This window comes from Cervus elaphus, chromosome 30 (assembly GCF_910594005.1).
Source record: "Cervus elaphus chromosome 30, mCerEla1.1, whole genome shotgun sequence".
NCBI lineage: Eukaryota > Metazoa > Chordata > Mammalia > Artiodactyla > Cervidae > Cervus > Cervus elaphus.
Window position 1 is genome coordinate 35,140,683 of NC_057844.1, and position 13,363 is coordinate 35,154,045.

At 44.6% G+C, this 13,363-nt stretch overlaps 1 non-coding gene across 1 annotated transcript; it reads left to right on the forward strand.

Annotated features, from left to right (window-relative positions):
• Positions 1-12,834: 12,834 nt before the first annotated feature.
• Positions 12,835-12,907, forward strand: TRNAG-UCC. Its single transcript has one exon. It is a non-coding gene; the product is annotated as a tRNA-Gly (tRNA).
• Positions 12,908-13,363: the final 456 nt, after the last annotated feature.

A 13,363-nucleotide genomic window follows, 5' to 3' on the forward strand; every position in this document is an offset into this window, starting at 1 on the left:
TGTCCCCCAAATAAGGATGGCTTCTAGGAATTTTGTTCAGCCATGAATTTTAAAAGGTTTTTTACATCATTTGATGAAAAGAATTTTACAATGGATATGGCAGACCTATCTCACAAGCCTTATACTGAGGGATTATAATAAACTACAATGTAGAATTTTCATTTACAGGGAAGGAAATTTTACTTCTGAAAGTTACATTAACATGATACAGGACAAAATTTAATTCACATATATCACACTTGACTATAACATTCACCCTTCTAGAAAAAAATATTGCTGGAAGTATATTTCAAGTATTATTCATTGACTATGTGATTAACAGTTAAGGTAGCAAGCTTGTCTCCAAGTGACTTCCAGTTTGGGTTTAAAGAAGCCCTCTGTGAATGTTTTGAATCCCATGGGGCCGTTTACTAAACAACAGATCAAATGGGGGAAAGGAAGACGACTGGATCTTTGATGAAGGCGTCAGAAGACACCATCTCTGCACGGAGCAGGAGCTAGCAGATGTTTAGAATTCTGGGTGGAGCACTCCCCTCCTGCTGCTGGGGAGGCAGGGCCCATCTCGGGTTTCTACAGGGGAGGGACCCTCGCTTGGGAGACAGGGAAGCTCTACATGGCCCAGCTCACGTCCATCTGGAAGCTTTTTGGCAGCTCTGATTTCCACTGGGTAAAAAGGATATGGGGAAAACTAAGAAATATTCCAGCAGAATTTGTAACATGACATAGAAATTAGGATATTAGAGCCGTAAGATGATAATATGGAAATTCATGCCATGTTGGTAGAGGAGCAAATTCTAAAAATGTTCTCAAGCCCCTGTGCCCTCAAATGGGAAGCGCATGGTACAGGAAAAAGTGAAGCCCCCCAAAACAGCTGGCCTTGAACGTGCACCCCTCTTAGCCCGGAGCAGTAGCAGATGGCAGGATCTGCCTGTTGTACTGGTATTGTTTTTGTTGTTTTCATGCGTTAATAATTAGATGCTGACAGCATGCTTGGAGCTGCTCTGAGTTTAGAACACAGAACTGCTTGGATCCCTTGGGCTTATCACCTCAGTAAGAGGAAGAGCTTTGAAAGCATCAATGCAGAAGAGATATATGTTATAAATCAAAGAGATATATGTTATAAATCAAAGGTTATTGCCTCTTCAAGTTGCATTTTTTTCTTCACGTTTTCTTTTAAATTTCCTGACCTTCAGTACGGGGTAGGGGAAGAATAGCCAGATGGCTCACTGAGGAAAGCATAGGGGAGATGGAAGGAGGGGAGCTTGGCGGATTCAGAGGAGAAGAGTGACTTCAGAGTAAAGTGGAAGAATATTGGACACGGAGGTGGACCCGTCACCACCGAACATGGTGGGGGCAGCCTGGGATGAGAAGGTGGTAACAAGGGGTCGGTGGGGAGGCCCTTCTGAGTGTGAAGTCCACATATGAGCAGATGAATGATTTTATTCACATGGCTAAATAGCCCCTGGATGAAAACAGAGTCTTTGCAATGATGTATGATCATCAGGAGGGCTTCCCCGATGGCTCAGTGAGTAAAGAAGCTGCCTGCCAATGCAGAAGATGTGGGTTTGAGCCTTGAATCAGAAAGATCCCCTGTAGGAGGAAATGGCAACCCACTCCAGTATTCATGCCTGGGAAATCCCATAGACAGAGAAGCCCAGAGGGCCACAGTTCATAAGGTTGCAAAGTGTCAGGCACAACTGAGCAACTGAGTCCTCACACACACAATCATCAGGAAGAGGCAGAGATTATGCCAAAGGGGCTACAGATGTGGAACTAAACCAAAGATTGGAACTGAGTCCAGGAAATATGTGGACTGTGAAGGGTCATTCCTTAATCTGGCCATGGAACGACGTCCAAGGGGCCATGAAGCATCCATGTTTCATTATCCTACCTGGACCAGTGGGACAAGTAAGGGATTAGTTCTTTCAGATCTCATCCTGGCCAGCTCAGAATCAAACTCCATCTCAGACTGAACAGCTAGTTTCTGTTAAACAACTTATCTTTCTAGGACTCGAGTTTTTTCATCTGCAAATAAGGTACTATTACTTCAAAGGAGTAAACCTTTTACTCTGAGCACAAATGTGTTAGACAGCAATACTAAACAAGTGTCATCTTATTCTTCCCAAATACCCTATAAGGGAGGTTTTAATAATATTATTCTCCCCCTTTTCAGGTAAGGTGGGTTGGAGCCAAGAAAATGGCAAGTTTCATAAGCCAGGAGAGTTCAGACTTTTTTCAAGTAGCAGTAAAAAGTCACCAAAAGCTGTTCATCAGAGAAATTTTTTTCTGTGAAACAACATAGTGTTAGTGCACTGCATATATTAAAGAGGAAAAATACAGCATGAAGAGCAGGTAGGAGATTATTATAACAGTCCAAGCACCAGGGGAAGAAAGATGCATATGATTTGATACCTACTAGGATTTATTTTTTTTTCCAATTATTTTTATTAGTTGGAGGCTAATTACTTCGCAACATTGCAGTGGGTTTTGTCATACATTGACATGAATCAGCCATGGAGTTACATGTATTCCCCATGGAGTTATATGTATTCCCCAGATTTGATACCTACTAGGATTTAATAATGACACCACTGAGCGACTTCACTTTCACTTTTCACTTTCATGCATTAGAGAAGGAAATAGCAACCCACTCCAGTATTCTTGCCTGGAGAATCCCAGGGATGGTGGGGCCTGGTGGGCTGCCATCTATGGGGTCGCACAGTCAGACACGATTGAAGCGATTTAGCAGCAGCAGCAGGATTTAATAATAATAATAATAATAACGAGGTTGTGGAGAAGTTGGAACACGTGCAGAAGTTGGAACACGTGCATTTCTTGTGAAAATGTAAAACGTTGCAGCAGCTATTAAAAAAAATTAAACAGTTTGGTTGTTTCATAAGAGCAGGAGAAGGGAGCAACAGAGGATGAGATGGTTGGATGGCATCATCAACTCGATGGACATGAGTTTGAGCGGGCTCCAGGAGATGGTGAAGGACAGGGAGGCCTGGTGTGCTGCAGTCCATGGGGTCACAAAGAGTCAGACATGACTTAGCGACTGAACAACAACAAAGAGCTAAACATAGACTGTCACATGACCCAGCAATTCCACCCCTATGTATATGCCCAAAGGAATTGAACGCAGGGCCTTGAACAGGCCTGTACACAATTGCTCATTGCAGCATTATCACAACTACCCGAGTGTCCATCAGTAGATACATGGATGAACAATACATGGAATACATATACAATGAAATATTCCAGCTGTAAAAGGGAATGAAATTCTGAAATGTGCTACAGCATGGATAAAGCTTGAGAACACTACGCTGAGTGAAATAAGTCAGACAAACAAAGGAAATGTTACATTACTTCACTTATATATGTATCTGGAGAACAGGAAAGTTGTTAAAGACTGAAAGTAGATTACAGGTTACCTGGGGCTGAGGAGAGAGGGGTCAGTGTGGGGGAATTATTACTTAATGGCTTCAGAGTTCCTGTTCAGATGATGGAAAGGTCTGGAACTAAACAATGCTGATGGTTGCATGACATCATGGATGTAGTCAATGCCACTTAGTTGAAACTGAAAAATGATTAAAGTGGTAAATTTTATGTTAAATATATGTTACCACAATTTTGCAAGCTAATGATGTAATATACCAAAAAGCATTGACTTGTACACTTTAATGGGTGAATTGGACACTAGGTGAATTATTAAATCTCAGTGAAGCTGCTAACAAGAGAGAGGGGAGGAAGGGAGACACAGGGTAGAGGTAGTGGGAATAAAATGAAACAACATGGTTTTCCGGACTGAGAATTGATGACTAATAGAAGTTAGAGAATAAGAGGTAAATCATCTCCACGAGCAGGAATAGGACATCGAAGAGGAGACACCATATGTCTGGTGAAGTAAGGGGGCCGTTCTGGTCCCTCTGCTTTAAGCAGGAGGCAGAGAAAGCGGGGGCAGGAGGTGGAGGTTAAAACCAGAGCGACGGAGAGGTGGGGACCAGCAGAGGTCACGTGCACAGAAGTCCCAGCTGCAGAGATAGGGTGAGACTGTCGACTGATGGCACTAGTGAACCTTGCCAACAGGGACATGGGAGGAGCAAGAGGGTTCAGAGATGAACAGAAACAGGTGATGCTCAGAGACACAGAGAGAGAACAAGGATACATCAGGAAGAACATGGTGAACTCACCCAAGTGTCAGGAGTGAGGATGCTGAGAAGCTGAAAGATCCTTCAGTGTAACAAATTGGAGATTGCTGACGACATCCGTAGAAATGATTTCAGCTGTGTTGCGGAGAAGAAGTCAGATTTTTTCTTTAAAAAATCAAATAATTTGAGTAAATAAGGGTCAATGTCTTTGGAAAACCTTACATGATGTGAATCATATAAGTGGGATGCAACAGCACTGGGGGGACAGTTGTACAAAAAGTAGCTTTCTTTTTTAAGTCCTTCTTTGTTTGATTTTAAGAGGGAAGTGTCATCTGTTTTGGAATTTGGAAAACCTTGACAAATGTAGAGTAATAATGGTTTGAAAGGAAGGAATGATGAATGGATTTTGTGACAGGGTGAGAGGGTTACTGAAAAGGACCATTCTCTGGAAGAAATAGGAGAAGTTGGGATCAACTCCCCTAGGGGAGTCAGGGGAACTTTAGGGGACCCCTAGGGGAACTTTGCCAACAAAAGTTCGTCTAGTCAAAGCTATGGTTTTTCCACTAGCCATGTATGGATGTGAGAGTTGGACTATAAAAAATAAAGCTGAGCACTGAAGAATTGATGATTTTGAACTATGGTGTTGGAGAAGCCTCTTGAGAGTCCCTTGGTCTGCAAGGAGATCCAACCAGTCCATCTTAAAGGAAATCAGTCCTGAATACTCACTGGAAGGACTGATGCTGAAATTGAAGCTCCGATACTTTGGCCACCTGATTCTAAGAACTGACTCATTGGAAAAAACCCTGATGCTGGGAAACATTGAGAGCAGGAAGAGAAGGGGATGACAAGATGAGATGGTTGGATGGCACAACTGAGTTTGAGCAAGCTCCAAGAGATGGTGATGGACAGGGAAGCCTGGCATGCTGTGCAAGTCCATGGAGTCACAGAGTTGGACATGACTGAGTGACTGAACTGAACCGAGAAGAGTCAGACCTGGCAAAGAGAGTCGGTACTTACCGTCCCAGGGGGTGGGGGTAGGGGTTGTGGAGGATGGAGAAGAGCTGGCCCCAGGAGGCAGGGGTGAGGATGATGGCTCCCAGGATGGACACACAGTAGGATGTATGGGCCACGGGGTGTCTACAGGGGGTGTAACCACACCCCAGAGCAGCCAGGCCTTTGTGAGGTCAAGATCCCTTCACTAGGCACTGAGTTCTCACAACCCGATCCCAGGGCCCAGTCTGTGGTCAGAGAAGGAGGCCATCAGCCCACCTAGAAGAAAGCCCACCTAGAAGGACACACATGACCGCCCTCCTGTAACAACCCTCGTGTCCAGGCTCATTCCCCGCTGCCGTCCAGCATGAAGGCTGCTCCGTGGCCAGGCCCTCGCTCCCCGATAATATCACCCCCTGTTGATGCTGCTCACACCCCCACCTCCTCTGAGACTAACCCTGTCCCATGACCCATGGGGGTCGCAGTCAGGAGACTTTTCTGATACAGAGTGACCAGTCCTCAAGCCATGATCCCCTCTCCTCTACATCTTTAGGTACATATTCTGTCCTGTTTTATTGCTCGTGCTCTGAAAAAAATCCCCTTGTCTCCTCAACAGTACTGAACACGTCTGAAAGCAAGAAGTCTGTCTATTTCTTAGCACAGGCCAACCATCAGGAGAAAGACTTGTGCAAACGCGAACTTGTGTGAGGACACAGTTTCTGAACCTGCAGCGCCTGTTGGGAGCCGCTCACATGTGGGTCCCAGGAAGCATCCTCGTGCTGGAAATGGACCATCTTAGACACATGGCCTTGTCCCACTGGCCTGCAGGACAGAGTCTCTTTCTTCAGAAGAGTTTAATCCACGATGCTTTGAGACCTCTCAGCTCTATGGCCCCTGACTGCCCTACCCCAGCCCACTGAAGACCTCTTGTCAACAGAGACAAGAAAAGTAGAAGCCAGACAGGGAGGAAAGAAGAAAAATGAGAAGAGAATGAAGGATGAAAGAAAGAAAGAGAGAGCGGGAGGGAGGAAGGAGGAGAGAGAGAAAGAGAAAAGAGAGAGGGGGGAAGGGAGAGGAGGAAGGAGGGAAAGAAAATGAAAAAGAAGCAAACACACTGGCCCCCTTGGGTGAAACACCAGCTGCGCAGGTCAGCCTCAAGCCCCACCACCCCTGACCCTGCCAGGAACATCATTTCCTTGTGGGACCGAGACCAAAGTATGAGGGTGGGTCCATTACACCCTCCAACCTGTGGCGCACATGCCAGCCTCACACACAGATGGAAAAGTGATGCGCTGTGCATGGAGCAGGGAGCCGGCTCCAGGGCTCCTCTCGTTCCAAGGCTGATGTCTCCCTCTGGTCCTCCTGCCAAGAAAGTGAGAAAGCTCAGACAAGCCTCTCGGCCCAGCCAGCTGAGCTCAGCGCACAGGCAGCAGCCAAGGACACACAGGGCTCGTCCTGCTGCTCAGCCAGGAGGGGTGGGCAGGCAAGTAGAGAGCTGGGTCCCCGGCTTCCAACACTGCCCACATGGGGTTCGTCGGGGTGACCAGCCCGTGGTCTCCCTGCCAGGCTCCCAGATGCTCGCCTGTCTCAGGATCTGACCCCACGGGCTGAGGCAAGCCCTGACCTCAGGCGTGGTGTTGGGTCCGAGCACCGGTCCACATGTGACCTCCCCAGGGCTCTGGATTTCTGCTCCTCCACCCAGGACAGAACTTACTCGAGTGTAGGATTCCCTGGCAGCCTGCTTTCCATGTCTGTTTCAGCCCCACAAAGGGTCAAGGAAGAACATGGAGAAATCTGGACACTTTTCTGAAAACATTTAAATGAAAAAGAACTTTCTTTTCCTCCCTATCTTCCAGGAAACCATCTACCTTCACTGCTGGTGGAAAGGTGTTGTTTCCTGTGTTTTTATAATGAGCTCCACACACCTAGACGTGACCCATGTTGGGACGGGGTGGTGGTGGGGGGGGGAGTGGCAGGCAAGCCTGTGTCTTGATTGCCTCCGTTCCCTGGAATCTTCGAGGATAAAAGCAGGAGACACTGGGGTTCGTGTCTTGTGCTTCCCTCTGTATCTGTTTTTCAGGGCTGCCATAACAAACCACCGCAAACTTGGTGGCTTAACACAGCAGCAATGTGTGTTCTCACAGTTCTGGAGGCCAAGTCCTAAATCAAGGTGTCAGCAGGGCCGGCTCCCTCTGAGGCTCCAGGGAGGATCCTCCCTGCCTCCTCCAGCTCCCGGGGCTCCAGGCGTTCTTGGCTCATAGGCGCATCACCCCAGTCTCTGCACCAGCCCCCCACCTGCTATCACATGGTCTCCTCCCAGTGTCTCTGTCTCTTCTCCTTCTCTGTCTTTTAGGACATTTGTCACTGGTTCTAGGGCCCTCCCAGATCCAGGACGACCTCATCTTGCGAACTGGACCTCATCATATCTGTGCAGAACTTGTTCCAAATAAAGTCACTTTCTGACGCTCTGGGTGGACATAGTTTCTGGAGGAAGATCGCCAGTCAAGCTCCTGGAACCACTCAGTGCTGTGTGACCGTGGATAAGTGATGAGATTACCAAGGCAGAGGGTTTTTAATTTAAAATTTTAATTGTTTGAAATAAATACTTTGATCATCAAGAAAATATTGTAATGGACATTTATAGACTCACAATGCAGATTAAAGAAATGTTAGCATTTCCCAGTTTATGAATTATATTTTATAAAATGTTATATTTTTGTATATTATCTTATGACTCGTTATAGATATAACTGTCCATCTCATCCTCTGTATACTCTACCCCAGTATAATCATTATTCCTGATGTATGTTTGCATGCATGCAGAGTATATCATGACAAACGCTGGGCTGGAAGAAGCACAAGCTGGAATCAAGACTACCAGGAGAAATATCAATAACCTCAGATATGCAGATGACACCACCCTTATGGCAGAAAGTGAAGAGGAACTAAAAAGCCTCTTGATGAAAGTGAAAGAGGAGAGTGAAAAAGTTGGCTTAAAGCTCAACATTCAGAAAACTAAGATCATGGCATCTGGTCCCATCACTTCATGGGAAATAGATGGGGAAACAGTAGAAACAGTGTCAGACTTTATTTTTTGGGGCTCCAAAATCACTGCAGATGGTGATTGCAGCCATGAAATTAAAAGATGCTAACTCCTTGGAAGGAAAGTTATGACCAATCTAGATAGCATATTAAAAAGCAGAGACATTACTTTGCCAACACAGGTCCATCTAGTCACGGCTATGGTTTTTCCAGTGGTCATGTATGGATGTGAGAGTTGGACTGTGAAGAAAGCTGAGCACCGAAGATTGATGCTTTTGAACTGTGGAGTTGGGGAAGACTCTTGAGAGTCCCTTGGACTGCAAGGAAATCCAACTAGTCCATCCTAAAGGAGATCAGTCCTGGGTGTTCATTGGAAGGACTGATGATGAAGCTGAAACTCCAGTACTTTGGCCACCTCATGCGAAGAGTTGACTTGTTGGAAAAGACCCTGATGCTGGGAGGGATTGGGGGCAGGAGGAGAAGGGGACGACAGAAGATGAGATGGCTGGATGGCATCACCAACTCTATGGACATGAGTTCGAGTAAACTCTGGGAGTTGGTGATGGACAGGGAGGCCATCACCTGTGATTCATGTGGTCACAAAGAGTCGGACACGACTGAGCAACTGAACTGAACTGATGTTTGCATGCACTGCAATTTACTTTTATTGATCATTATTTATTTTAGTAATATATATAATATATATTATGATGCCAGTAAATCTAGTTTACTTATTTGAATTACTGTCTCAAAGAATTAGAATTGACTTTTTTGGAAACTTAGACTCTTAGGTAGTAATTCTTGCCCTAGTCACCTCCCAGCATAGTGAAAACTAAACAAAATGATTATATGAATGGTACACACAACACAGTCTGCACGGATTATAGGGTAGGATATTTCTTATGTTCTAAAATCCCACCCCCTCGATTGCTGGGCTGTGATATTGCTGCTGTCTCAAAATCATTCAGATATTGTTTCAATATGTCATCATTGTACCTTCCTTGCTAGCAGATGATACATAAAAGGGCCTTTTTGAAAGTGTTTGTGGCATGTGTTAGCTGTTGAGTCAAGTCTGACTCTGTGACCTTATGGACTGTAACCGGCCAAGCTCCTCTGTCCATGGAATTGTCCAGGCAAGAATACTGGAGTGGGTAGCCATTCCTTTCTCCAAACTGTTTACATGGATGTAAAACTGAGATTTACATTTTTTCAGATTTTTAAAAAATTTGTTTACTTAGTTATTTTTGACTGCACTGGGTCTTTGTTGCTGCACGTGGGCTTTCTCTAGTTGAGGTGTGTGCAGCTTCTCATCGCAGGGGCTTCTCTTGCTGAGGAGCTCAGCCCCTGCGGCACACAGGCTTCAGTAGCTGCAGTATGCAGGGTCAGTAGTTGCAGCTCTGGGGCTCTAGAGTACAGGCTCAGTAGCTGTGGCGCACAGGCTTAGCTGCTCCACGGCATGTGGGATCTTCCAGGATCAGGAATCGAACCTGTATCTCCTGCATTGGCAGGTGAATTCTTCACCACCTGGAACACCAGGGAAGTCTGTAACAGGTCTTATTTTAGCTGAGATGCTACATAAGTTTAGGTTATCTGTGCTAACATCATGACCAACTGGAAGAAAAAAGAAAAACCTCCTAATTTTCTAACTTGTTTTTGCTGGACCAGATATGGTGGCCGGGAATGATGGCTTTTGTTAAACTACAGTCAACTCTAAGTGCCACGTCAGCAGTGTTGCTTCATCTAAACTCAGGGTACAACTGAAAACCGAGGAGAGGCAGTTAAGCCCTTAAAAATAGCCTCACTGTTCAGGACTCTGAGTTTGTGGAGCCAGGTATTCCAGTCTCCATCTGACACTAAATTCCTCAAAGCCAGAAATACTTGGTGCGTTTCACCGCAATCTCTGAGACTCTTAATTCCACCCTGGACTCTTGGTTGATAAAGAATAAAAGTGCAAAGCTGCTGCACCACTATTTATCATAAAGAAACTCGTCTTTGTTTAGGTCACTAAATATAAATGTTTAAACCCTACTAAGGTTAAATAAGGGGGAAATAAGGAGAGCCAAGAAGCGAGTGGGGATGAGGAGGAGGGGAAGAGAGTGGAGAAAGAATTGTGCTAGAAACACCAGGTTAAGGAAAATCACTGTGGCTGAGCCCCCAAATTAATTCTAAACTTTCTGGCAGCAAAAGTAAAGAAGGAAGTTCAAGGCACAGCGTAGTTTGAGTTATGTAACAAATGATAGCCTACTAGTTCTAGAAAAGATAAACTCTTCTTGGCACAATAAGTGCTCCATAAATATCACTAGAATAAATAAGAGGCAATCTATCACACAGGTTAGAATAAGGTCTGGCTTCAACAACAACATGTTCTTCATGTTCATTTCTCACACTGACCTTGAACAAAAGCACATATTGCTGAGCCATAAAGGTTTCTGTGGACAGCCAAGGGTCTAAGCCCCAGGTCGAGCCATTCTCGTCCTATTATGTGATATCGGGGTAGAGAATGAATGGTTAACACAGCTCAGAATTTCCCCGTTGAAGGTTCACTTTCTTAGCTGGAATTTTGGCAAATCATAAGAAGCTGAAAAGTGATTGGACTGTAAGTATTTCTGTGTTGTTAATCGAAAGAACAGCCAAAGCATGAGATGCCAACAGTGTAGATGACAAACTGATGTATTAGGTTGGTGCAAAAAGTAAGTGTGGTTTTGCACTGTTGAACTTTGCTGTCTGATACTGGAATACATACTTAAATAAATGTGGTTATGTTATACATCATTTTACACATATATACATTTTTTTGCTTTATGTTTTTTGCTAATGGCATTACTTGCTGTGCATTTTATATCTATTTTAGATTAGGGAAGTGATGTTAAACAAAAGCAAATTCAAGTGATTTTCTTATTCAGGTTCAAAATAAGTCACAAAGCAGCAGAGACAACTCTCAACATCAACAACACATTTGGCCCAGGAACCACTAACAGACATACAGTGGTGGTTCAAGAATTTTGCAAAGGAGTTGAGAGTTCGAATGTGAGGAGTGCAGTGGCTGGCCATGGGAAGCAACAGCAACAAACTGAGAGGATCGTCTAAGCTGATGCTCTTACGACTACGTGAGTAGTTGCTGAAGAACACAACTTCAACCATCCTATGGTCACTCTGCTTGTGAAGCAAAGTGGAAAGATGAAAAAGCTCCATAAGTGGGTACCTCATGAACTGACCACAAATCAAAAGCATCGTCATTTTGAAGTCTCATCTCTTATTCTATGCGACAACAGTGAACAACTTCTCATCAGATTGTGACATGCAAAGACAAGTGGATTTTATATGACAACTGGCAAGGACCAGCTCAGTGACTGGACTGAGAAGAAGCTCCAAAGTACTTCCCAAAGCTCCAAATACTCCTTCCCAAGCTCCAAAGTACTTCCCAAAGCCAAACTTGCACCAAAACAAGATCATGGTCACTGTTTGATGGTCTGCTGCCGGTCTGATCCAATACAGCTTTCTGAATTCTGGTGAAACCATTACACTGAGAATTAAGCTCAGCAAATAGGTGAGATGCACCAAAAACTGCAGTGCCTACAGCCAGCATTGGTCAACAGAAAAGGCTCAACTCTTCTCCACAACAGCACCCAACCTCATGTCGCACAACCAGTGCTTCAAAAGTTGAATGAATTGGGCTACAAAGTTTTGCCTCATCCATCATATTCCCCTGAACTCTCAACAATGAACCACCACTTCTTCAAGCATCTCGACAACTTTTTGCAGGGGAAATGCTTTCCAAGAGTTCATCAAATCCTGAAGCATGGATTTTCATGCTATAGGAATAAACAAACTTATTTCTCATTGGCAAAAATGTGTTGATGATAACAGTTCCTATTTTGATGAATAAAGATGTGTTTGAGCCTAGTTGTAATGATTTAAAATTTACAGCCCGAGATGGCAATGACTTTTTCACCAAGCTAAATAAATCAAGGAATGATGCTGATGTTCTAACCACATCTTACGGATTTGTGCGGCAAAAGCACAGACAGACAGAACCCCCAGTTCCCCCAGACAACCATTTCAGATGTGCTCAGCTGCATCCACAGGCTGCCTCCCAGAAACCCCAAACCTGTGCAGAGATGTGGACAGAGCACAAGTTCAGGAGGCTGTCTGGGAGCCACAAGCTGTTCTTTCTACTGCCGTCAGCCTTGGCTTTTGGAAAAAGCTGCCCTAAGACAAACCTACTAGGCCAATTAAGCTGCCCATTCCATGGTCCCCACATAACAAGAGGAGTGAGTTTATTGGAAGTGTTGTTTACTGTTACCCACTCAGTAATCCTGAGGAGTCTCCCAATACCACAATCTCGGTTTGAGCGGTCTTGGTTTGAGCAGCAATTTGTTTTTAACTCTCCTTGATGACAGGAGCTGGTAAATAGGTTCAATTATACTTCGCCAAATGGGCCTGATGGCAACAATCAAGCCATCAGCAAGAGAGGAGTATTATGTTTTTGTTTTTATTAATTTTGAAGTGTCCTTATTCATTTGTTCAACAAAGATTTATGACATGTCTAAGATGTGGCTCAGCCCTGAGGATAGGAGATGGAAAAGATAGAATGCCTGCTCCCAGCGAAGTTTCAGACAATTGAAATGCAGCGTCAGAACCACTAAGGGGGAATTCCCTGGTGGTCCAGTGGTTAGGACTCTGCTCTTCCACTGCAGGGGACCCAGATTCCATCCCTGGTCGGGGAACTAGGTGCAAGCTGTGTGACACTGCCAAAATATTTTATTAATTAATTTCAGGGGGGAAAAAATGCTAAGAACAAGGCGATGCACCAACCTGAAAGCACCATGACTAGCCAGAGACTAGGGCTGGTTGGTCAGGAAATGGTTCCCTAGCCTTGAAAAAGACAGCAGACTCTAAGCAAAAGCAAGGAGACAGATGAGAGAGGACATGGTTAATGAGAAGAGCTGAAAGCTGTCTCCATTCAGATTCATGACAGCGAGGCAGCCGTCTCTGTGTTGGGAGACAGAAGACACCTTGTCAACATTTCTGTGACCTCCAGAAATCCAAGGAGAATACTAGTTTTAGATCATCCCAGGTGAACAACAGAAAAAGAGCCTCTGAAACCTAGACCTCGAATAATTTTCACAAAGTTTCAATAATGTTTACTGATAACAAAAAGAAAATCATAAAACAAATTAGGA